Source organism: Salvelinus fontinalis, chromosome 9, assembly GCF_029448725.1.
Source record: "Salvelinus fontinalis isolate EN_2023a chromosome 9, ASM2944872v1, whole genome shotgun sequence".
NCBI classification, from domain to species: Eukaryota; Metazoa; Chordata; class Actinopteri; order Salmoniformes; family Salmonidae; genus Salvelinus; species Salvelinus fontinalis.
Window position 1 is genome coordinate 20,443,760 of NC_074673.1, and position 26,460 is coordinate 20,470,219.

Sequence of the window (26,460 nt, forward strand, 5' to 3'; positions counted from 1 at the left end):
CCATTGAAGAGGAGTGGGACAACATTACACAGGCCACAATCAACAGCCTGATCAACTCTATGCGAAGGAGATGTGTCGCATTTGCATGAGGCAAATGGTGATCACACCAGGTAATGATGGATTTTCTGATCCATGCCCTTGCTTTTTTTTATTAAGGTATCTGTGACCAATAGATGCATATCTGCATTCCCAGTCATGTGAAATCCATTTAGGGCCTAATGATTTTATTTCAATTGACTGATTTCCTTATATGAACTGTAACTCAGTAAAGTCTTTGAAATTGTTGCATGTTGCGTTTATATTTTTGTTCAGTATATATGAATTTGACTGCGCATTTATCTGTCTCCCTCTGTGTGTGTGTTAGTCTCCAGGGTATAAGAACCACAACTCCCATGAACCAGTGCTTCAGTCACATGATGGCTTTACTGATATATACTGTAGAGACAGACTGAGACAGTTGATGTAACATGACAATTCTGGTCATCATATTGTACATCACGCTACACAGAAATACAGTAGAAGAACACACAATCCAAAAACAAAAATATTTGCTGAAGCAATTTCTCATGACCATCATTCCAAATCCTGTGTTGTGGACATTGGAACTACGTGAGAAGCATGAAGTTCATGGCTAGCACTGAAGTAGGTAACATCTTATTACAGGGGTGTTTTGTGTAAAAACTAAATAAGAATGGTCAAAGGGGAGGACAGAAGTAGGCCTACATACAGTGTGCAGGAGTCCCTTGAACCATTTTAGAACAAAATAAGAACATCAACAAAAACACAGTAACACAAAAGATTCAAGTCAATAGCCTTACAAGAGGAGTGTGGCCTATATCTCAGACACATGGCCTGTTGTGTTGTGTTTCACTTACACTTGCTTGAGGCAAGTCTAGGATGTTCCAATGTCATCAGTGTACGTGTGTGTGTGTGTCTGTGTGTGTTTGTGCGAGCGTGTTTCAGAGTGTTCTTAAATGTTTGGCCTCAGTGACTAGAGAGTGTTGCAATAGAGTGTTGCTGGGTTACTGTTGATCACTCCTTTGATTGGCCCACTGATACTTCCTGCTCTGTATCACAGGGTTGAGATGATGGACTCCCCTGTTTAAAACTCTCCCCTTCGCTCTCCAAATTACCCCCCTTTCCTTCCATATCATCCCTGTCTCTCCCGGCCCCTCCCATGTTTCCCTCCATCCAATCCCTTTCTCTCTCCACTCCTTCGCTGTTCCCAGTCGCCTCCTCCTCTCCACCACTGGCAGGGATCTCATTCGTGATGTCATTGTCATAGTCTGTTATCAGGAATGTGGGCTGTATGTGAGAATAGAGTCTCACCAGCTCTTCATCCTCATCATCATCACTGGTCCTGATGGCCTCTTCATCCCCCAGGAAGCAGTCATCATCACCGATGGAGGCTGTTTCAGGGCTGTGTGTGGAGGGTCTGCGCTCCTCAGGGTACCCTGGTTGTCCTACCTGCTCTGGGCAGGTGATGGTCAGTGCAGGGGTATGTGTTTGCCCTGGGGTGGGTTTAGGTGGGGGTGTCCCTACCCTGTCCTGCTCTGGACAGGGTGGAGTAAGTAAAAGTGTGTGATTATATCCTGTACACTCAGGATTGTGTATCGGGTCTGGAGTAGGTGAGAAATGGAGAGGTGTGGTAGGTGAGGTAGGAGGGGGTGTGGGGTGAGGGGGTGAGTTGATCGGATTGGGAGGAGGTAAATGTGTGTGTACCTGCTGTTGGTTAGGTGAGGTAGGTGTCTCTCCTCTCTGAGTGGGTGCACCTATTGCATCTGCAACAGGGGAGGGGTGTGTAGCTAAAGGTGAGTCTGTCTGATCCATGGTAGGTTTAGGTGATGGGTATGGGGGGGTACTAGAGCTGGAGTTGCACAGGAATTGAGGGGATGTCTTGAGTAGTTCAGGTGTGATGGTTGTAGCAGGTGTATGGGTGGAGTTGTGTGACGCAGAGCCATGATTGGGGTTTGTATGAGTGGAGCTGGCTAGTATAGGCTGGATGTAGGTTGTTGAAGGTGGAGCTATGGGTAAAGCGTTGAATGGAGAAGGGTCCGAGTCTGCAGGTGTGTAGATGCTCTGACCTCCCAATAGCTTGGAGGTGGAGGTGGAGGTGCTTAGACCCTCCTTTTTGAACTTCACCTCATCAAGGACTGGCATGGGGCTACTGTGACTCACCTGGGGAGAAAAGACACAAATCGACATGGCTGACTGACTGTCTCACTGATACACTGTGATGTGATGTTAGCTCACTTGCTCCTTCATCTATTAACACACACACACACACACACACACACACACACACACACACACACACACACACACACACACACACACACACACACACACACACACACACACACACACACACACACACACACACACACACACACACACACACGAGTAGAGAGGAGATTAGAGACTCACCAGTTGGAACCATTGTAATCTCTAGACCAGCAGGGAAGATAAAACAGAGAGACACACAGGTCAGTGCACAGGACCAGAATGTCTAAATGTTAGAGGTTAAAAGTTAAAAGGGTAGGGGTCAGGGTGAAGTGTCAGTATATCTCACCACATTGGGGTGTTTTCCCTGTGCTATACAGCCCCTGTCCTCTGGGTCCTTCAGTCCTCTGTATGTCCGGAGGACATGCTGCAGTGCATACAGAGCGCAGCCTAACAGAGTCAGCCCCAGGATGACCACACCCATAGCCTTGCCTACTGCACAGCTACCATGGAATTGCCCGTCCCCCAATGGGCCCTGAGGGACTGCACAAACATATAGTACCTGTCAAAAGTTTGGACATACCTACTCATTCAAGGGTTTTTCTTAATTTTTTACTATTTTCTATGTTGTAGAATAATAGTGAAGACATCAACACTATGAAATAACACATATGGAATGATGTAGTAACCAAAAAAGTGTTAAACAAATCAAAATATATTTTATACTTGAGATTCTTCAAAGTAGCCACCCTTTGTCTTGATGACAGCTTTGCACACTCCTGGCATTCTCTCAACCAGCTTCATGAGCTAGTCACCTGGAATGCATTTCAATTAACAGATGTGCCTTGTTAAAAGTTCATTTGTGGAACTTCTTTCCTTCTTAATGCATTTGAGCCAATCAGTTGTGTTGTGACAAGGTAGGGTTGGTATACAGAAGATAGCCCTATTTGGTAAAAGACCAAGTCCATATTATGGCAAGAACAGCTCAAATAAGCAAAGACAAACAACAGTCCATCATTACTTTAAGACATAAAGGTCAGTCAATACGGAAAATTTCAAGAACTTTGAAAGTTTATTCAAGTGCAGTCGCAAAAACCATCAAGCGCTATGAGGAAACTGGCTCTCATGAAGATCGCCACAGGAAAGGAAGACCCAGAGTTACTTCTGCTGCAGAGGATAAGTTCATTAGAGTTACCATCCTCAGAAATTGCTGCCCAAATAAATGCTTCACGGAGTTCAAGTAACACACACATCTCAACATCAACTTTTCAGAGGAGACTGTGTGAATCAGGACTTCATGGTTGAATTGCTGCAAAGAAACCACTTCTAATGGACACCAATAATAAGAAAAGACATGCTTGGGCCAAGAAACACGAGCAATGGACATTAGACCGGTGGAAATCTGTCCTTTGGTCTGATGAGTCCAAATTTGAGATTTTTGGTTCCAACTCCCGTGTCTTTGCGAGACGCAGAGTAGGTGAATGGATGATCTCTGCATGTGTGGTTCCCACTGTGAACTATGGAGGCGGAGGTGTGATGGTGTGGGGGTGCTTTGCTGGTGACACTGTCTGTGATTTATTTAGAATTCAAGGCACACTTAACCAGCACGGCTACCACAGCATTCTGCAGCGAGACATCCCATCTGGATTTCACTTAGTGAGACTATCATTTGTTTTTCAACAGAACATCGACCCAACACACCCCAAGGCTGTGTAAGGGCAATTTGACCAAGAAGGAGAGTGATGGAGTGCTGCATCAGATGACCTGGCCTCCACAATCACCCGACCTTAACCCAATTGAGATGGTTTGGGATGAGTTGGATCACAGAGTGAAGGAAAAGCAGCCAACAAGTGCTCAACATATGTGGGAACTCCTTCAAGACTGTTAGAAAAGGTAAAGGTAAAGCTGGTTGAGAGAATGCCAAGAGTGTGCAAAGCTGTCATCAAGGCAAAGGGTGGCTACTTTGAAGAATCTTAAATATAAAATATATTTTGATTTGTTGAACACTTTTTTGGTTACTACATGATTCCAAATGCGTTATTTCATAGTTTTAATGTCTTCACTATTATTCTACAATGTAGATAATAGTAAAAATTAAGAAAAACCCTTGAATGAGTAGGTGTGTCCAGACTTTTGACTGGAACTGTATGCACACTTACACGGATGATGATGAACTGTAGAGCAAGTACGACCACACAAATTGTAATTGTGTGTGTGTGTGTGTGTGTGTGTGTGTGTGTGTGTGTGTGTGTGTGTGTGTGTGTGTGTGTGTGTGTGTGTGTGTGTGTGTGTGTGTGCGGCTGTGTTACCTATTTGTCCTTCATACAGCACCTCCACCTTTATGAGAGCCGTGGCCATGTCACCTGACTCCAGATCCACAGCCACTACCTGCATGATATCATCATCATCATCATCATCATCATCATCATCATCATCATCATCATCATCATCATCATCATCATCATCATCATCATCATCATCATCACCACCAATGTAGCTTGTCCATCATTACGTTGTTCTCTCGTATACTGTTCTGTCCAATCAAAGCTCACCTTCAGACTGTGTTTCTGTGATGGCCGTAGCTGATTGGTCCTGGCGATCAGAAGCCCCTCCTGTGTGATGTGGTAAAACTCTGTGTGATTGGATGAGGACCTCAGGGAGTAGTGCATTTTGGGATTAATCCCCTACCAATTGAGAGAAGAGAGAGTTGAAGTTACAGAATATTACACTATGCATAGTCCAGCTGTGTGTATGAGTGTGTGTGTGTGTGTGTGTTTGTGTTTGTATGCATACATCAGAGAAGTCCCTGTCCTGTATCTGTAGCAGCAGCACGGTGTTTCCGTAAGTGTTGACCAGTGAGGCAGGGCTGTTGCCTTCAGTGACAAAAGCACGGTATTCGGCCCGACCAAACTGGGGAGGAAAGCGGTTGACAGCCACAACACGGACCACCACTGTGGCAACTGAGTACTTCCTAGGGTCATTCCTCTGGTACGCCTGAGGAGGGGGGGGAGAGTTTTCAGTTATTTAGAGTCTTGTAGTCGTGTGTGTGTTAGAGTCGTGTGTGTGTGTGTGTGTGTGTGTGTGTGTGTGTGTGTGTGTGTGTGTGTGTGTGTGTGTGTGTGTGTGTGTGTGTGTGTGTGTGTGTGTGTGTGTGTGTGTGTGTGTGTGTGTGTGTGTGTGTGTGTGTCTCTCACCATGACCCGTAGACGTAGTGTTGGTGTCAGTAGTCTGTTCTCTACTTCTTTCATCAGACGCACCTCCCCTGTCAGCTCATCCATCACAAAACGCCCATTATCAGCCCCTGACAACATATATTGTAAACAGTGTTGGGGAGTAGTGAACTATATGTAGTTCAACTAGTAATATAGCTACATTTTGCAGTAGCTTGGTGGTAGTTGAACTAAATTCAAATCTAGGTAGTGTTTTCAGTATTTAATTACTTTTTTGCCAAGTAGCAGTGTAGCTAACTACTGGAACTACACACATATTTTTTTTGCAAATATTTAATTACATTTGGGTGAAGTTGGCAATCATTTCCTTTCTTGGCATCAGACCTGCCTAATTCTCACTTACAACATTGTTTTTGTATTTAATAGGCTAAATTGCACATTCTGCTAACATATGACCCGAAAGTGATCTGTTCTTGCAATTTGTAGTCTGTGACATAATATATTTACATATGATAATTTTTCATCAAGTAGTTTGGATGTAGTGAACTACTTTTTCAGATGAACTTTAGTTAAGTAAACTGTCAGGTTTTGGCCAGGACTGTTCTGGTTTTTGTCACTAGATGTCCCCATTGCACCTTTTTTTAACCTTTTGTTTTTTCCTTGCTCTTTTATTGTTTGCACCTGTGTGTCGTTCCCTTGTTAGTATTTAAACCCTGTGTGTTCCTCAGTTCTTTGCTCAGTGTTTGTATGTTAGCACCCAGCCCCAGCCCAAGCCTTTTTTTGTGAAACATATAGTTCTATTATTGGATTTTCCAGAGGTTCTCTGGTTTAGTTCTTGTGTATTTTTGAGTAGTCTTTTGAGGTTTGTTTTTCCCTGCTGTTTTTACCACTTTGTGGAGTTTCTTTGTATTTTGGAGGATATCCATTTTGTGCCTCTTGGCTTTATTTTGGACGTGGTGGATTTATATTCTTTGCCTGAAGATCTTGTCCTTTTATTAAATCATTATCTCTAGTACTGCTGAGTCTGCCTCATCTTCTGGGTTCTGCCAACTATTAGTGACTTTCTCTCACCGGGTCCTGACAGAAACACTGAGCCATTATAATGAACCCAGAGGCAGCCAGTACCCAGGACTTTTTTCCCAGGCTGTCCCACCACGAGGGGACTGTCCAACGTCACGAATCTGCTCTGGTTCAGCAAGAGGCCTTACTGGCTGGACATTCTCAACTTCTGTCGGAGATGATGACTTCCATAAAGCAGATTTCTGATCAACTTTCCCCTGCAACCGCTTCTGCTCCAGTTCATCAGATTCAAGTGCCCGTGGCAGTTAACCTTCTGGCTGAACCTCGTCTGCCGCCTCCCCAACGGTTCTCAGGTGATCCGAGTGTTTGTAAGGGTTTTTTCACCCAATGTTCTCTCTCCTTCGAGCTGCAACCCTCGTCGTTTCCCACTGACCGGTCCAAGATAGCATATATCATCACCCTGCTGTCGGAAAAAGCCCTAGCCTGGGCTACTGCTGTGTGGGATGCCCAAAGTCCCTGCTGTGCCAGCTACTCTACCTTTGCTGAAGAATTCAAGCGAGTGTTTCAAGATCCCACCAGCGGTCCTGACTCAGCCAAACAGCTCCTAACTCTCCGCCAAGGTCGGCGCAGCGTGACGGACTATGCCATCCAGTTCCGCACGGTGGCAGCAGCGAGTGGCTGGAATGACGAGGCGCTCACAGTGTGCTTTTTGAAGGGTCTTTCCGACACCATCCAAGATGAATTGGCCACTCGGGAACCACCGGACAACCTCGAGTCCCTGATCAAGTTGGCTTCACGCATATACCAGCGTCTGAGAGAGAGAGAGCTCAACCGTAGATCTCTCACCCTAGCTCCTATCGGTCCCAGCTCCGAGTCTCCACCTTTATCCTCGCTGACTCCACCGGAACCCATGCAGGTTGGACGCATCTCCCAGGCTGAGAGAGACCGCCGGATGAGGGAGCGATGCTGTCTATATTGCGGCAAACCGGGCCATTTCCTCTCCACGTGTCCCGGGCTCCAGGGAAAACGCACTCTCCCGTGCAGGCCTGGGAGGACTGTAACGGGAAACATAACCTCCTCCCATCCATTCAACTCCCGCCTGCTCATTCCAGTTACCCTTTCCTGGGACAACCACGAGCTTCCCCTTCAAGCCTTGGTAGACTCTTGAGCCGCAGGTAACTTCATGGATGGTGTCTGGGCGAAGGAGAATGGCGTTCCCTCTGAACCTCTAAGTGACCCCATAAGGGTTACTACGTTGGATGGAAGCCCTTTGGGATCTGGACTTGTCACTCGTGTCACTACCCCCTTGCGACTTTCAGTTTCCCAACACCAGGAAGTGATGAACTTTCATCTGACCTCGTGTTCCGAGTTCCCTCTCGTCCTTGGATACCCCTGGCTTCACAGCCATAACCCTCACATCGACTGGTCTGTGGGCACTATCAAGCAGTGGGGTCCTACGTGCCAAGCCACTTGTATCTTCCAAGTTCCCCGAGTTCCCCTCCCGAGTCTCTAGAATCCATCGACCTGTCCCGAGTTCCCGAGTGTTACCATGACCTCAAACCGGTATTTAGCAAACAGAGGGCCACCAAACTACCACCCCATAGACCTTACGATTGCCCCATCGACCTGTTTCCGGGCACCTGCCCCCCCAGGGGTCGGATCTTTTCCCTATCTCCTCCCGAACGAGCTGCTATGGATACCTACATCAAGGACGCTCTGGCAGCAGGCCTCATGCGTCCATCCACCTCGCCGGCAGGAGCAGGGTTTTTCTTTGTGGCCAAAAAAGACGGTGGATTACGTCCTTGCATCGACTACCGGGGACTTAATGCCATAACCGTCCGTAACCGCTACCCGCTACCCCTTATGGCCACAGCCTTTGAGCTGCTCCAGGAAGCAGTGGTCTTCACTAAGCTTGACCTACGGAACGCATACCATCTTGTGCGGATCAAACCCGGTGACGAGTGGAAGACCGCTTTCAACACGCCTACTGGTCACTACGAATACTTGGTGATGCCCTTCGGCCTGACCAACGCCCCGGCTGTGTTCCAAGCGCTCATAAACGATGTGCTTAGGGATATGCTTAACATTTTCGTGTTTGTTTACTTGGATGACATCCTCATCTTTTCGAGCTCCCTTCAAGAACACACTAAGCATGTCAGACAAGTGCTCAAACGCCTCCTAGACAGCCATTTGTACGTTAAGCCGGAAAAGTGTGAATTCCATTCCTCTCGAGTACAATTCCTGGGATTTGTAGTGGAACCCGGTCGGATCCAGATGGACCCCAAGAAGGTAGGGGCGGTAGCGGATTGGCCCACCCCCAAGTCCGTTAAGGAAGTTCAGCGTTTCCTGGGCTTCACCAACTTTTACCGCAAGTTCATCAAGAACTTCAGCTCGGTGGCAGCCCCTCTCTCAGCTGTAACCAAGGGTGGCAACACAAGGTTTCTGTGGGGAAGAGAAGCTGAGACGGCCTTCCAAGGACTCAAGCAGCGCATCCTCTCTGCTCCCATCCTGACACTACCGACGGCGGATGAACCTTTTGTGGTGGAGGTAGAGGCATCAGAGGTTGGTGTTGGAGCTGTCCTGTCTCAGAGGGGTGAAGACAAGAGGCTTCATCCTTGCGCCTTCTTCTCTCACCGGCTTACCCCGGCCGAGAGGAATTACGATGTGGGGGATCGTGAACTCCTAGCGGTTAAGATGGCATTGAAGGAATGGAGACACTGGCTCGAGGGGGCTTCTCAACCATTTCAAGTGCTTACGGACCACAAAAATCTGGAGTATATCCAGCAGGCGAAGCGGTTGAACTCCAGACAAGCTCGATGGTCTCTTTTCTTCAGCCGATTCCAGTTTATCCTCACCTATAGACCCGGGTCGAAGAATCTTAAACCGGACGCCTTGTCACGAATCTACTCTCCTGCCATTCGAGAAGATACTGACATGACTGTCCTTCCTGCCGCTAAGATCGTGGCTCAGATCTCGTGGCAAGTGGAGGATACCGTGAAACAAGCTCAAGCCATCGAACCGGGTCCTGGAGGAGGTCCTGCCAATCGGTTGTTTGTTCCCAAGGCAGCAAGGTCCCAAGTCCTTCTGTGGGGGCACTCCTCTCGCCTCACCTGTCACCCGGGCGTAGGTCGCACCTTGGAGTTCACCCAGCGTAAGTTCTGGTGGCCCACCATAAAAGAAGAGGTTGCCACTTTCGTCAAGGCCTGTTCCGTGTGCTGCCAGGGCAAATCTTCTCACCTCCGCCCTCAAGGACTCCTTCACCCTTTATCTATTCCCCACCGACCCTGGTCCCATATCTCGTTGGACTTTATTACTGGTCTTCCTCCGTCCCATGGTAATACTACTATCCTAGTCATCATCGACAGGTTTTCTAAGGCGGCCAGGTTTGTTCCCTTGACCAAATTACCTTCTGCCAAGGAAACGGCTGAGTTGGTGATTAACCATGTGTTCCGAGTCTTTGGCATTCCGCAAGATATGGTTTCCGACAGAGGTCCACAGTTCGCCTCTAGGTTTTGGAAGGCCTTCTTCCAACTCATAGGGGCTACGGCCAGTCTTTCTTCAGGGTACCATCCGGAGTCCAACGGCCAAACTGAGAGGATGAATTAAGAGCTGGAAACCACCCTCAGATGTATGGTCTCCAACAACCCATCCACATGGTCATCCTTCATTGTTTGGGCCGAGTACGCGCACAACACCTTGTGCTCCTCCTCCACTGGTATGTCCCCGCACGAGTGTCAGTTTGGCTATGCTCCGCTATTGTTCCCGGACCAGGAGGCAGAAGTCAGAGTGCCTTCAGCCTTGAGGTTCATCAGACGCTGTCGGCTTACGTGGAAGAAGGCCCGTCTTAATCTTCTGCGTGCCTCACAGCAGTACCAGCGACAAGCCAACAGACGTCGCCGTCCCGGTCCTACCCTGTACCCCGGCCAGAGAGTATGGCTCTCAACAAAAGACTTACCGCTACGGGTGGAGTCTCGCAAGCTGTCCCAGAGATTCATCGGTCCCTTTAAGATTGCCAGGAGAGTCAATCCCGTTACTTTTCGCCTGCACTTACCCAGATCCCTTAAGATCAATCCAACATTTCACATTTCTTTATTAAAACCTGTTGTTTTTTCTCCCCTTATCCCGGCAGGCAGACCTCCCCCTCCGCCCCGTGTCATCGGAGGCCAGTCGGCTTATACCGTCCACCGGATACTGGATTCCCGCCGGGTGCAGCGGTCCAGGCAGTATCTGGTGGACTGGGAAGGCTACGGTCCCGAGGAGCGCTCCTGGGTTCCTGCCAAGGACATACTGGACCCTGACCTCATTCGTCAGTTCAGGGCCCTCCACCCTGAGAAGGCTGGAAGGAACGTCAGGAGCCGTTCCTAGGAGGGGGATTCTGTCAGGTTTTGGCCAGAACTGTTCTGGTTTTTGTCACTAGATGTCCCCATTGCACCTTTTTTGAACCTTTTGTTTTTTCCTTGCTCTTTTATTGTTTGCACCTGTGTGTCGTTCCCTTGTTAGTATTTAAACCCTGTGTGTTCCTCAGTTCTTTGCTCAGTGTTTGTATGTTAGCACCCAGCCCCAGCCCAAGCCTTTTTGTGTGAAACATATAGTTCTATTATTGGATTTTCCAGAGGTTCTCTGGTTTAGTTCTTGTGTATTTTTGAGTAGTCTTTTGAGGTTTGTTTTTCCCTGCTGTTTTTACCACTTTGCGGAGTTTCTTTGTATTTTGGAGGATATCCATTTTGTGCCTCCTGGCTTTATTTTGGACGTGGTGGATTTATATTCTTTGCCTGAAGATCTTGTCCTTTTATTAAATCATTATCTCTAGTACTGCTGAGTCTGCCTCATCTTCTGGGTTCTGCCAACTATTAGTGACTTTCTCTCACCGGGTCCTGACATAAACTATATTTTTCTTAAGAGTAGGTTTAGTTTAGCTTAACTGTTTCCAGTGTGAAGTAATTGGTAGCCCTGTAAACTATACTGTTTATCAACTCCCAATAATACGTTGCATTTCATTCTAAAGATAAACGATGGTGGTTTGTGTGAGTGTGTTGTACCCGACAGGATGCTATAGCTGAGAGGTGAGTGGAGGCCTCTGTCTCCATCCACAGCATTGATCGGCCCAGGAGAGAAGTCCAGAAGAATGTCCTATAACAGAGACAACATTAACACAATACATCAGTCCCTAACCCCTAACACCTACCACCAACACCTAACCCTGGGCACTAACCTGTTCGCCTTCTGTGATGTTAACCGTGTAGACGGGGTTGGTGCAGACACGATTCGATTGGTCGTTAGAGGGGGGCGTGCACGGGAGGAATTGTGGGTACTGGTCATCTCCGTCCAAGATATTCACGGTCAGGATGGCACTGGTGTTGAACTTCTCCACAGTGTTCATCTCCTACACACACACACACACACACACACACACACACACACACACACACACACAGACCATATATCCGACTGAGATATTAGTTCCAGTCATGCAATCTGATTGGTTAAAGGTGTGCATTATTCACAAAATATATCAAGCAGATGGTAGGCACAGCCAAGTTCTTTCTGTAACTATAGGCTAGGTGCATTTAGGGTACCGAAGCATATATGGTGATCTTCAGTTGTGTTTTGGTCTCGTAGTCCAGAGGCTTGGCCAGTATCACCTCTCCACTATTAGGGAGATCCACTCTGAAGTAGGCAGCATCAGGCTGGAACAGAGACCACACACAAATACTGTACACACTCATTTCAATGCAGAAGTATTTTTATTTTATTTGATACAGTAAGGAGATCTGGTATTTATTTATGTATAAAACTTTATTGATACAGTACCGAGGTCTGGTCGATGGAGTACATTATGGTGTCGCCATCTGCATCTGTGGCCTGGACTGTAAACACCACTGTCTTCACCTCAGCCAGCTAGACATGGACATCATGCAATAATCGGCTTCAGTTTATGTCTGTACTTGTGTGTGTGTGTGTGTGTGTACTGTTAATGTGTGCGTACGTGAGTATGTATGTAGTGTAGCCTACTTACCTCACTAATGCTGCGAGGCTGTATGGTGCTCTCCACAAACTCAGGAGTGTTATCATTCTCATTCAGAATCTCCACCATGATCCTGTACTCACTCTGAAACACACACACACACACACACTCAAACATATAGAAGTTTTGGATCCATAGTAATACCACTTTGGTATAAAGGACAAATATACACTGCTCAAAAAAATAAAGGGAACACTTAAACAACACAATGTAACTCCAAGTCAATCACACTTCTGTGAAATCAAACTGTCCACTTAGGAAGCAACACTGATTGACAATAAATTTCACATGCTGTTGTGCAAATGGAATAGACAAAAGGTGGAAATTATAGGCAATTAGCAAGACACCCCCAAATAAAGGAGTGATTCTGCAGGTGGTGACCACAGACCACTTCTCAGTTCCTATGCTTCCTGGCTGATGTTTTGGTCACTTTTGAATGCTGGCGGTGCTCTCACTCTAGTGGTAGCACGAGACGGAGTCTACAACCCACACAAGTGGCTCAGGTAGTGCAGCTCATCCAGGATGGCACATCAATGCGAGCTGTGGCAAGAAGGTTTGCTGTGTCTGTCAGCGTAGTGTCCAGAGCATGGAGGCGCTACCAGGAGACAGGCCAGTACATCAGGAGACGTCGAGGAGGCCGTAGGAGGGCAACAACCCAGCAGCAGGACCGCTACCTCCGCCTTTGAGCAGGAGGAGCACTGCCAGAGCCCTGCAAAAGGACCTCCAGCAGGCCACAAATGTGCATGTGTCAGCATATGGTCTCACAAGGGCTCTGAGGATCTCATCTCGGTACCTAATGGCAGTCAGGCTACCTCTGGCGAGCACATGGAGGGCTGTGCGGCCCCACAAAGAAAGGCCACCCCTACACCATGACTGACCCACCGCCAAACGGTCATGCTGGAGGATGTTGCAGGCAGCAGAATGTTCTCCACGGCGTCTCCGGACTCTGTCACGTCTGTCACATGTGCTCATGTGCTCAGTGTGAAACTGCTTTCATCTGCGAAGAGCACAGGGCGCCAGTGGCGAATTTGCCAATCTTGGTGTTCTCTGGCAAATGCCAAACGTCCTGCACGGTGTTGGGCTGTAAGCACAACCCCCACCTGTGGACGTCGGGCCCTCATACCACCCTCATGGAGACTGTTTCTGACCGTTTGAGCAGACACATGCACATTTGTGGCCTGCTGGAGGTCATTTTGCAGGGCTCTGGCAGTGCTCCTCCTGCTCAAAGGCGGAGGTAGCGGTCCTGCTGCTGGGTTGTTGCCCTCCTACGGCCTCCTCCACGTCTCCTGATGTACTGGCCTCTCTCCTGGTAGCGCCTCCATGCTCTGGACACTACGCTGACAGACACAGCAAACCTTCTTGCCACAGCTCGCATTGATGTGCCATCCTGGATGAGCTGCACTACCTGAGCCACTTGTGTGGGTTGTAGACTCCGTCTCGTGCTTCCACTAGAGTGAGAGCACCGCCAGCATTCAAAAGTGACCAAAACATCAGCCAGGAAGCATAGGAACTGAGAAGTGGTCTGTGGTCACCACCTGCAGAACCACTCCTTTATTGGGGGTATCTTGCTAATTGCCTATAATTTCCACCTTTTGTCTATTCCATTTGCACAACAGCATGTGAAATTTATTGTCAATCAGTGTTGCTTCCTAAGTGGACAGTTTGATTTCACAGAAGTGTGATTGACTTGGAGTTACATTGTGTTGTTTAAGTGTTCCCTTTATTTTTTTGAGCAGTGTATTTCCAGATATGTACAGTCTCTACCTGCACAGTGTCCTCCTCATAGCAGGTCAACGCTGCCATCAGGACTGGGCCCTGCACCTGAGACACACACACAGACACACACACAACATATATAATGCTTCATATCTGCACATGACCCTGCTGAGAGTTGTTCTTTGAGTCAACTAAACCAAGACAGAACCCTGTCATCATTGTGACAAAGTTGTGATAACGTTTTTACCTCCCGGTCCAGAACTCTATCCAATGGTGCATTGAGTCTGATGCTCCGCCTTTCTAGGAAGAACCAATCAGCGTCCTCCCCAGTTAGGCTCCAGACAACATCATTGGCTGTCAGCTCAGTGTTGAGCTCAGCGATGAGTTCTCCTATCATGCTGTTCTCTTTGACTGTGGAAAACACATCCTGGCCCTCCAGACATGGGTTCCCTGACAATCAGACAAGCTTGTGATTAGCAGAGTAGCCAATCAGACAAGTCTATGATTAGCAGAGTAGCCAATCAGACAAAAAGTTTGATGTGATTGATTAGGATCCCCATGGCAACAGCTAGTCTTACACAACAAAAAAGAGATTACAGACAAATGTTTTTATAATTTCCATATATTTAAAAACATTAACATGTAGTGTGTGTGTGTGCATCTATCAGTTACACATACATGTCAGTACATACACACAACAAGTAGGTCACATGGGGGAGAGGCGTTGTGCCGTGAGGTGTTGCTTTATTTGTTTTTTGAATCCAGGTTTGCTGTTCACTTGCGCAATATAAGATGGAAGTGAGTTCCATGTGCTCATTGCTCTTTATAACACTGTACGTCTCCTTGAATTTGGTCTGGACCTGTGAACTGGGAAAATACCCCTGGTGGCATGTCTGATGTGGTAAGTATATGTGTCAGTGCTGTGTGTAAGTTGACTATGAAAACAATTTGGAATTTCCAACACATGAATGTTTCTTGTAAAAACCAGAAGTGATTACAATGAAGAGCAAGAAGTGCCGCTCTGGTCTGGGCCAGCTGCAGCTTAACTAGGTCTTTCTTTGCAGCACTTGACTACATGACTAGACAATAATCAAGATAAGATAAAACTAGAACCTACTGGACTTGCTTTGTGGAGCGTGATGTCAAAAAAGCAGAGCATCTCTTTATTACAGACAGATCTCTCCACATCTGTACAACCATTATGTGTCTATATGTGTTGTGCATGACAGTTTACAATCAAAGGTAACACCAAGTAATTTAGTCTCCTCAACTTATTCAACAGCCACACCATTCATTACCATATTCAGCTGAGGTCTACAACATAGGGAATGAATTGTACCAAATACAATGCTCTTAGTTTTAGAGATGTTCAGAACCAGTTTATTACTGGCCATCCATTCCAAAACTGACTGCAGCACTTGGTTAAGTGTTTCAGTGACTTCATTAGCTGTGGTTACTGATGCGTATATGGTTGAATCATCAATATACATGGACACACATGTTTTGTTTAATGCCAGTGGCAGGTCATTGGTAAAAATAGAAAAGAGTAGAGGGCCTAGAGAGCTGCCCTACAGTACACCACACTTTACATGTTTGATATTAGATAAGCTTCCATTAAAGAAAACCCTCTGAGTTCTAGTAGCTAGATAGCTCTGAATCCACAATATGGCAGTACACAATATTTCATTGAACCTTTATTTAACTAGGCAAGTCAGTTAAGAACAAATTATTATTTACAATAACATCCTACCAGGGAACAGTGGGTTAACTTGGGTAGAGGCAGCATTCGGAAGTTTAGATGAAAAGCATGCCCAAATTAAACTGCCAGCTACTCACCCCCGGAAGCTAAGATATGCATATTATTAGTATATTTGGATAGAAAACACTCTGAAGTTTCTAAAACTGTTTGAATCATGTCTGTGAGTATAACAGAACTTATTTAGCAGGCGAAACCCCGAGGACAAACCATTCAGATTTTGTTTTTTTGAGGTCACTCTCTTTTCAATGAGTTTTCATTCGGAAACCAGATTTCTAAGGGACCTTCTTGCAGTTCCTACCGCTTCCACTGGATGTCAACAATCTTTAGAAATTGGTTGAGGTTATTCCTTTGTGTAATGAAGAAGTACGGCCATCTTGAAGGAGGGTCATTCGAAGTGTCCTGTTTGTTAGAAGCGCATGACCAGAAAGCTAGCTACAGTTGGTTTTAATCCTGTATTGAACACAGATCATCCCGTCTTCAATTTGATCGATTATTTACGTTAAAAAATACATAAAGTTGTATTACAAAAGTAGTTTGAAATTTTTTGGCAAAGTTTACAGGTAACCTTTGAGATATTTTGTAGTCACGTTTCACAATTTGGAACCAGTGTTTTTCTGGATCAAACGCGCCAAATAAATGGACATTTTGGATATATATCGACGGAATTAATGGAACAAAAGGACCATTTGTGATGTTTATGGGACATATTGGAGTGCCAACAACAGAAGCTCGTCAAAGGTAAGGCATGAATTATATTTTTATTTCTGCGTTTTGTGTCGCACCTGCAGGGTTGAAATATGCTTCTCTCTCTTTGTTTACAATGGTGCTATCCTCAGATAATAGCATCGTTTGCTTTCGCCGAAAAGCCTATTTGAATTCTGACATGTTGGCTGGATTCACAACCAGTGTAGCTTTAATTTTGTATCATGTGTGATTTAATGAAAGTTAGATTTTTATAGTAATTTTTATAGTAGTAGCGTCCCGCCTAAACTCAGATTTTTGGATATAAATATGACCTTTACCGAACAAAACATACAAAACATACAAGTCCTATGAGTGTCATCTGATGAAGATCATCAAAGGTTAGTGATTAATTTTATCTCTATTTCTGCTTTTTGTTACTCCTCTCTGGCTGGAAAAATGGCTGTCTTTTTCTGTGACTTGGCTCTAACCTAACATAATCGTTTGGTGTGCTTTCGTCGTAAAACCTTCTTGAAATCGGACACGTTGGCTGGATTTACAACAAGTGTATCTTTAAAATGGTGTAAAATACTTGTATGTTTGAGGAATTTAAATTATGGGATTTCTGTTGTTTTGAATTTGGCGGCCTGGAGTTTCACTGGCTGTTGACGAGGTGGGACGCTACCGTCCCACATACCCTAGTGAGGTTTTAACTGCCTTGGTTACTGGCCCAAAGGTTTTAACTGCCTTGGTTACTGGCCCAAAGCTCTAACCACTAGACTACCTGCCTAGTGGTAAGAGGTTGGAAAGCCAGAACACATACGTTTTCTCAACAACAGGTTATGGTCAATAATATCAAAGGCTGTACTGAAATCTAACAGTACAGCTCCCACAATCTTCTTATTCTCAATTTATTTCAACCAATCATCATTTGTGTCAGTGCAGTACATGTTGAGTGCTCTTCTCTATAAGCATGCTGAAAGTCTGTTGTAATTTGTTTACATAGAAATAGCATTGTATTTGATCAAACACAAATTTTCCCAAAAGTTTGATGAGAGCTGGCAGCAAGCTGATAGGTCTGCTGTTAGAACCAGTAAAGGCCGCTTTACCACTCTTGAGTAGAGGAATGACTTTGGCTTCCCTCCAGGCCTGAGAACAAAGACTTTCCTCTAGGCTCAGATTAAAGATACAGTATGACAGATAAAAGTGTCTATAGAGTCAGCTACCATCCTCATTAGCTTTCCATCTAAGTTGTCAATGCAAGGAAGTTTGCCATTATTGATCGATATGGATTTTTTTCACCTCTCCCTCGATAACTTTACAAAATTTAAAACTTACAATGCTTTTCTTTTATTATTAGTTTTTTATGCATGAGTACAATGGCTCAGTGTTTGTTGTTGGAATTTCCTGCATAAGTTTTTAATGACGTAATCATTAAAATAATTGGCAACATCAAATGGTTTTGTGATGAATAAGCCATCTGATTTGATGAAAGATGGAGTTTAATTTGTCTTTCTGCCCATAATTTCATTTAAAGTATATCATTGATCTTGGCTTCATAATACAGTTTATTCTTCTTTTTGTTAAGTTTAGTCACATAATTTCTTAATTTGCAGTAAGTCAGCCAGCCAGATGTGCAGCCAGACTTATTAGCTTTTTGACTTGTTGAACCTTTTAGGAATAAGCCACACAGGGAACACAATTTCTACTGACAACAAACACCTCGTATAGGTATTTATAGGTTATTTCACATCATAGATTTAAATCAATAAAAAGGGACATTCTGGCAAAGCAATAATGACACACAGATCTACAGCAATGGAGAAGCTTAGCGGAACGATGGGTGCATTTGCCATAAACATATGCCGGTACTTACAATTTTCTCCTCTTACAGTTTGGTCTAAACCAGGGTCACCACTTCCATCCTCCAAAGACACGCCATCTTCTACAATGGTAAAGAGATGCCCTGAACAAACCAAAACAGTCAACCTCTATACATAGCTTAATTGGAAACTCCGCCCTACATTAATTACGATGTGGAACACTTGCTGCTGGCATGCCAGCCGACATCAACAAAATACTACAAATTACAAAAGTCGGAAGTTTACATACACCTTAGCCAAATACATTTAAACTCAGTTGTTCACATTTCCTGACATTTAATCCTAGTAAAAATTCCCTTTCTTAGGTCAGTTAGGATCACCAGTTTATTTTAAGAATGTGAAATGTCAGAATAATAGTAGAGAGAATGATTTATTTCAGCTTTTTTATTTCATCACATTCCCAGTGGGTCAGAAGTTTACATACACTCAATTAGTATTTGGTAGCATTGCCTTTAAATTGTTTAACTTGGGTCAAATGTTTCGGGTAGTCTTCCACAAGCTTCCCACAACACGTTGGGTGAATTTTGGCCAATTCCTCCTGACAGAGCTGGTGTAACTGAGTCAGATTTGTAGGCCTCCTTGCTCGCACACGCTTTTTCAGTTCTGCCCACAAATTTTCTATAGAATTGAGGTCAGGGCTTTTTGAGGCCACTCCAATAGTTTGACTTTGTTATCCTTAAGCCATTTTGACACAACTTTTGAAGAATGCTTGGGGTCATTGTCCATTTGGAAGACCCATTTGTGACAAAGCTTTAACTTCCTGACTGATGTCTTGAGATGTTGCTTCAATATATCCACATATTTTTTCTTCCTCATGATGCCATCTATTTTGTCAAGTGCACCAGTCCCTCCTGCAGCAAAGCACCCCCACAACATGATGCTGCCACCCCCGTGCTTCACAGATGGGATTGTGTTCTTCGGCTTGTAAGTCTCTCTTTTTTCCTCCAAACATAACGATGGTCATTATGGCCAAACAGTTCTATTTTTGTTTCATCAGACCAGAGGACATTTCTCCAAAAAGTACCATCTTTGTCCCCATGTGCAGTTGCAAACCTTAGTCTGGCTTTTTTATGGCGGTTTTGAAGCAGTGGCTTCTTCCATGCTGAGCGGCCTTTCAGGTTATGTCGATATAGGACTCGTTTTACTGTGGATATAGATACTTTTGTACCTGTTTCCTCCAGCATCTTCACAAGGTCCTTTGCTGTTGTTCTGGGATTGATTTGCACTTTTCACACCAAAGTACGTTCATCTCTAGGAGACAAAATGCGACTCCTTCCTGAGCGGTATGACGGCTGCGTGGTCCCATGGTGTTTATACTTGCATACTATTGTTTGTACAGATGAGCGTGGTACCTTCAGGCGTTTGGAAATTGCTCCCAAGGATGAACCAGACTTGTGGAGGTCTACCATTTGTTTTTCTGGGGTCCTGGATGATTTCTTTTGATTTTCCCATGATGTCAAGCAAAGAGGCACTGAGTTTGAAGGTAGACCTTGAAATACATCCACAGATACGCCTCCAATTGACTCAAATTATGTCAATTAGCCTATCTGAAGCTTCTAAAGCCATGGCATCATTTCTGGAATTTTCCAAGCTGTTTAAAGGCATAGTCAACTTAGTGTATGTAAACTTCTGACCAACTGGAATTGTGATACAGTGAATTATAAGTCAAATAATCTGTCTGTAAACAACTGTTGGAAAATTTACTTGTGTCATGCACAAAGTAGATGTCCTAACCGACTTGCCAAAACTATAGTTTGTTAACCAGAAATTTGTGGAGTGGTTGAAAAACGAGTTTTAATGACTCGAACATAAGTGTATGTAAACTTCCGACTTCAACTGTACTATATAATTCTGTAGTAAACTGTAGTATATTGTAGAATCCTATACTCCACACTGTAGTATACCTTGATTGTGCAGTGCTTGCTTTATAATGTTGTTGTGTACTGGGGAATACTATACTACACACTGTAGTATCCCTCGATCATGTAGTGCTTACTTTATGTTGTAGTGATTTTATATGTCCTGCATGTCCTCCCCTAATATGGTTGCCAGGGAAACACATATTTATAATTGTTTGTGTTATTTATCTGTGTCAAACAAGCAAACCTAATCCTATAACTTTAATAAACTGATCTTGTTCTTTATATCTGCCTCTGTACTGTTTCCCTTTAATCGGCCTAGAACCTGCATCTCACATTTAATGTTACAATTGTTATAAAAATGTAATGTTATTAATGTTAATGTTACAATTGTAATAAAAATGTATATATTTTTGAAAGGTGTTTTCTGGTCCGTTGCATTGCTCAGAACTGACCCAACTCAATAGGTGGCCTGTCACAAACCTATGTGTCTTGTGTTCTGATTCAGTTGTTCCTCTCATTAAACAGTAACTGGCATAGTCTGGTAGTTGTGCCATTTTAGCTAAGCCTAGTCAGCAGGTGTTACTACAATATACTACAGTCGAGGGTGCAAAACACTATGTTGACTAATATAGAGAAGTCTGCAAAAACACAACAGTGAATACTATAGTATACTATAGCCATGTTCTCAAAAACATTACAGTGAATACTACAGTAAAGTTAGCAAAAACACTACAGTGAATAATATAGTATACTACAGTCATGTCCGCAAAAACACTACAGTGAATACTGATGTAAGGTCTGCAAAAACACAACAGTGATACTACAGTATAGTAGAGTCGTATCTGCAAAAACACTACAATACTGTAATATACTACAGTCATGTCCGCAAAAACACAATAGTATAAAGAAATGTTTTTATTGTCACCAAGGTTGGGTAGGTTACTTTCGAAATGTAATCCGTTACAGTTACTAGTTACCTGTCCAAAATTGTAATCAGTAATGGAACTTTAAGATTACCCAGATTACATTCCGTTACTTTTAGATTACTTTCCTCTTAAAACTTCTTATGGCTGCAGGGGCAATATTGAGTAGCTTGGATGAAAGGTGCCCAGAGGTGCCCAGAGTAAACTGCCTGCTCCTCAGTCCCAGTTGCTAATACATGCATAGTATTATTCGTATTGGACAGAAAACACTCTGAAGTTTCTAAAACTGTTTGAATGCTGTCTGTGAGTATAACATAACTCATATGGCAGGCAAAAACCTGAGAATAAATCCAAACAGGAAGTGGGAATTCTGAGGTTGGTCGATTTTCAACCAAGCCCCTATTGAATACACAGTGGGATATGGATGAGTTTGCACTTCCTACGGCTTCCACTAGATGTCAACGGTCTGTAGAACCTTGTCTGATGCCTCTACTGTGAAGTGGGGCCGAAGGAGACAGGAATGAGTCAGGTCTATCATGACCTCACCATGCTCCGACCATGCGTGTTCACATGAGAGGGAGCTCTGTTCCATCGCACATCTGAAGTCAATGTAATGTTCGGTTGGAACGTTACTGAAGATTTATGTTAAAAACATTCTAAAGATTGAGTCAATACATCGCTTGACATGTTCCTACTGACTGTTATGGAACTTTTTGACATTTCGTCTGCTTTTAGTGAATGCGCTTCCTGACTTTGGATTTGTTTACCAAACACGCTAACAAAAATAGCTATTTGGACATAAATGATGGACATTACCGAACAAAACAAACATTTCTTGTGGAAGTGGGAGTCCTGGGAGTGCATTCCGACGAAGATCAGCAAAGGTAAGTGAAGATTTATAATGCTTTTTATGAGTTTTGTTGACTGCACAATTTGGCGGGTAACTGTATGGCTTCCTTTTGTGGCTGAACGCTGTTCTTAGATTATTGAATATTGTGCTTTTGCCGTAAAGCTTTTTGAAATCTGACACAGCGGTTGCATTAAGAACAAGTGTATCTTTAATTCTATGTAAAACATGTATCTTTCATCAAAGTTTATGATGAGTATTTATGTTATTTGACGTGGCTCTCTGCAATTTCTCCGGATATTTTGAAGGCATTTCTGAACATGGCGCCAATGTAAACTGAGGTTTTTGGATATAAATATGAACTTTATCGAACAAAATATATATGTATTGTGTAACATGAAGTCCTATGAGTGTCATCTGATGAAGATCATCAAAGGTTAGTGATTCATTTTATCTCTATTTCTGCTTTTTGCGACTCCTGTCTGGCTGGAAAAATGGCTGTGTTTTTCTGTGATTTTGCGGTGACCTAACATAATCGTTTGTGGTGCTTTCGCTGCAAAGCCTATATGAAATCGGACACTTTGGTGTGATTAACAACAAGATTACCTTTAAAATGGTATAAGATACATGTATGTTTGAGGAATTTTAATTATGAGATTTCTGTTGTTTGAATTTGGCCCCCTGCACTTTCACTGGCTGTTGTCATATCATCCCGATAACGGGATTGCAGCCATAATAATAACAATTCGACCATGAAGGCTGGATTCACACAGTCTCCTCTGAACAGTTGATGTTGAGATGTGTGTGTTACTTGAACTCCGTGAAGCATTTATTTGGGCAGCAATCTGAAGCTGGTAACTCTAATGAACCTCTGCAGCAGAGGTAACTCTGGGTCTTCCTTTCTTTTGGCGGTTCTCATTAAAGCCAGTTTTATCATAGCGCTTGATGGTTTTTGCGACTGCACTTGAATAAACTTATGAAGTTATTGACATTTTCCGGATTGACTGACCTTCATGTCTTATAGTAATGATGGACTGTCATTTCTCTTTGCTGATTTGAGCTGTTCTTGCCATAATATGGACTTGGTCTTTTACCAAATAGTGTCACGTCGGTATGAAGGATCGGGAGACAGGCACAGGAATGCGTAATAGGGGTTTTTATTTCCCAAATTACAGCGTGCCGTGTAATGGCACGGGGATGAAGACTAAACAAACACGCATACAAAACACTGGGTAGAAACCCAAACAAAAGAGCGAGGAGTACCTCAAATAAATACACAGTCACACAATGTTTATCACACGGGACGAGACCCGTAATCATCTGCACAATATACGTGGCACAAAAGCTAAAACAACATAGCACAAATACTCGCACAAACCAATAGACATTGTAACAATAATCGACAGGACAATGGTGAACAAAGGGCACACTTATACAATTACTAATCAAATGGGAATAGGGATCAGGTGTGCGTAATGACAGTTCCGGAGGCATCCGTGACAAATAGGGCTATCTTCAGTATACCACCCCTAACACAACTGATTGGCTCAAATGCATCAAGAAGGAAAGAAATTCCACAAATGAACTTTTAACAAGGCACACCTGTTAATTGAAATGCATTCCAGGTGACTAGCTCATGTAGCTGGTTGAGAGAATTCCAAGAGTGTGCAAAGCTGTCATCAAGGCAAAGGGTGGCTACTTTGAAGAATCTCAAATATAAAGTAATTTGGATTTGTTTAACACTTTTTTTGGTTACTACCTGATTCCATATGTGTTATTTCATAGTTTTGATGTCTCCACTGTTATTCCACAATGTAAAAAAATATATTATTAAGAAAAGCCCTGGAATGAGTAGGTGTGTCCAAACTTTTGACTGGTACTGTATTCATATCCATTGATTCTTGAGGAAAGTAACTTATAAATGCCTCATGAGCTTAGTTCAACTGTCACATTCTACGAGAGCCCAAACTTTTGACTGGTACTGTATATATATGTACATATATAAATATATATAATTTATAACTCCAGAAATGGATGTAGCAACTACATATTGCCCCTTTAAGTCTATCAAAAGTCTGCGAGTTTGTGCATGTGTTCATTAGGCCCATGGATAAATATATTTTTTATCAGCATGAATTATATTGAGCACTAAAAGCCCCACTGTTATTCCATAGGCTGGGATCCGCACTATGTAGCTGTTGCCAGAGCGCATTTTTCACTGGCTGTCCACTGATTTCAAAAACATTGATTGATAGGCAGCTTAAACTTCTTGATTTCAACCATTATTGGGAACAAATACACATTTAGATTTGTGAATAGTCATCCACAACAACCACAATCCGTAAGGCACAAATAGATAAATGAGAGAGCAGCAGTATGATTCGCATCAACATGCCCCCATTAACATCGACGAAGCTGTAGTGGAGCGGGTCAAGAATTTCAAGTTCTTTGGTGTCCACATCACCAACGAACTATCATGGTCCAAACACACCAAGACAGTTGTGAAGAGGGCACGACAACATCTTTTCCTCCTCAGGAGAATGAAAAGAGTTGGCATGGGTCCCCAGATCCTCAAAAAGTTCTGCAGCTGCACCATCGAGAGCATCCTGACTGGTTGCATACTGCCTAGTATGGCAACTGCTCGGCATCTGACCATAAGGCAATACAGAGGGTAATGCGTACGGCCCAGTACATCACTGGGGACAAGCTTCCTGACATCCAGGACCTATATACTAGGCAGTGTCAGAGTAAGACCCAAAATATTGTCATAGACTCCAGTCACCCAAGTGCTAGACTATTCTATGGCAAGCGGTACCGGAGCGCCAAGTCTAGGACCAAAAGGCTCCTTAACAGCTTCTACCCCCAAGCCATAAGACTGCTGAACAAATAATCAAATGGCCACCCAGACTATTTAATGGCAAGATGGCGCCGACAGAAAGGGCTGCCTCGCTTCTAGTCCTTAGGAAACGTTGTAGTATTTTGTTTTTTTTATGTATTATTTCTTACATTGTTAACACAGAAAATCTTAAGTGTTATTACATACAGCCGGGGAGAACTATTGAATATCAGAGCGACATCAACTTACCAGCACTACGAACAGGAATATGACTTTCCCGTAGCGCATCCTTTGTCCGTACCCCCCAGGGTATTTGAACTGATTCCAGAGTCCGACCCAAAACAACGCCACCGGAGAAGAGGGAGACTGGAGCGGGCTTCTGATCAGACTTCAGAGGCATGCACACCACCCACCACTTTTGAGTATATTACTCGCTTATGTCCGGTCCCTAGATAACAAGGTCGACAAAATCAGGGCAACGGTTGCTTTCCAGAGAGACATCAGGGATTGTAACATACTCTGTTTCAGGGAAACATGGCTCTCTCGGGATATGTTGTCAGAGTCAGTACAACCATTTGGATTCTCAGTGCGTTGCACCGACGGGAATAAACAACTCTCCAGGAAGAAGAAGGGCGGGGGTGTATGTTTCATGATTAATGACTCATGGTGCAAATGTAACAACATACAGGAACTCAAGTCCTTTTGTTCACCTGACATAGAATTCCTCACAATCAAATGCTGACAGTATTATCGCCCAAGAGAATTCTCTTTGGTTATTGTCACAGCCGTGTAAATCCCCCTTCAAGTCGATACCACGACGGCCCTCAAGGAACTTCACTGGACTTTATGCAAACTGGAAACCATATATCCTGAGGCTGCATTTATTGTGTGTGTTTATTGTGTTATTGGTGTGTTTACAGACATATTCAATCTCTCCCTATCCCAGTCTGCTGTCCCCACATGCTTCAAGATGGCCACCATTGTTCCTGTACCCAAGAAGGCTAAGGTAACTGAACTAAATGACTATCGTCCCGTAGCACTCACTTCTGTCATCATGAAGTGCTTTGAGAGACTAGTCTAGGATCATATCACCTCCACCTTACCTGTCACCCTAGACCCACTTCAATTTGCTTACCCCCCCAATAGGTCCACAGACAATGCAATGGCCATCACACTGCACACTGCCCTATCCCAACTGGACAAGAAGAATACCTATGTAAGAATGCTGTTCATTGACTATGGCTCAGCATTCAACACCATAGTACCCTTCAAGCTCATCCTTAAGCTTGAGGCCCTGGGTCCTGGACTTCCTGACGGGCCGCCCCCTTCCCCTTTGTTTAAACACTGCTGCTACTCGCTGTTTATTATCTATGCATAGTCACTTTACAAACGACCTCGACTAATCTGTACCCCCGCATGTTGACTCGGTACCGGTACCCCTTGTAAATAGCCTCGTAATTGTTATGTCATTCTCTTGTGTTACTTTTTTTAAAAATTATTGACTAGTTTATTTTG

General features: G+C 44.0%; 1 pseudogene; it reads right to left on the minus strand.

The window, feature by feature from the left end:
• Positions 1–428: 428 nt before the first annotated feature.
• LOC129862962 (cadherin-related family member 5-like) overlaps positions 429–26,460 on the minus strand; it is a 33,330-nt pseudogene continuing 7,298 nt past the window's right edge.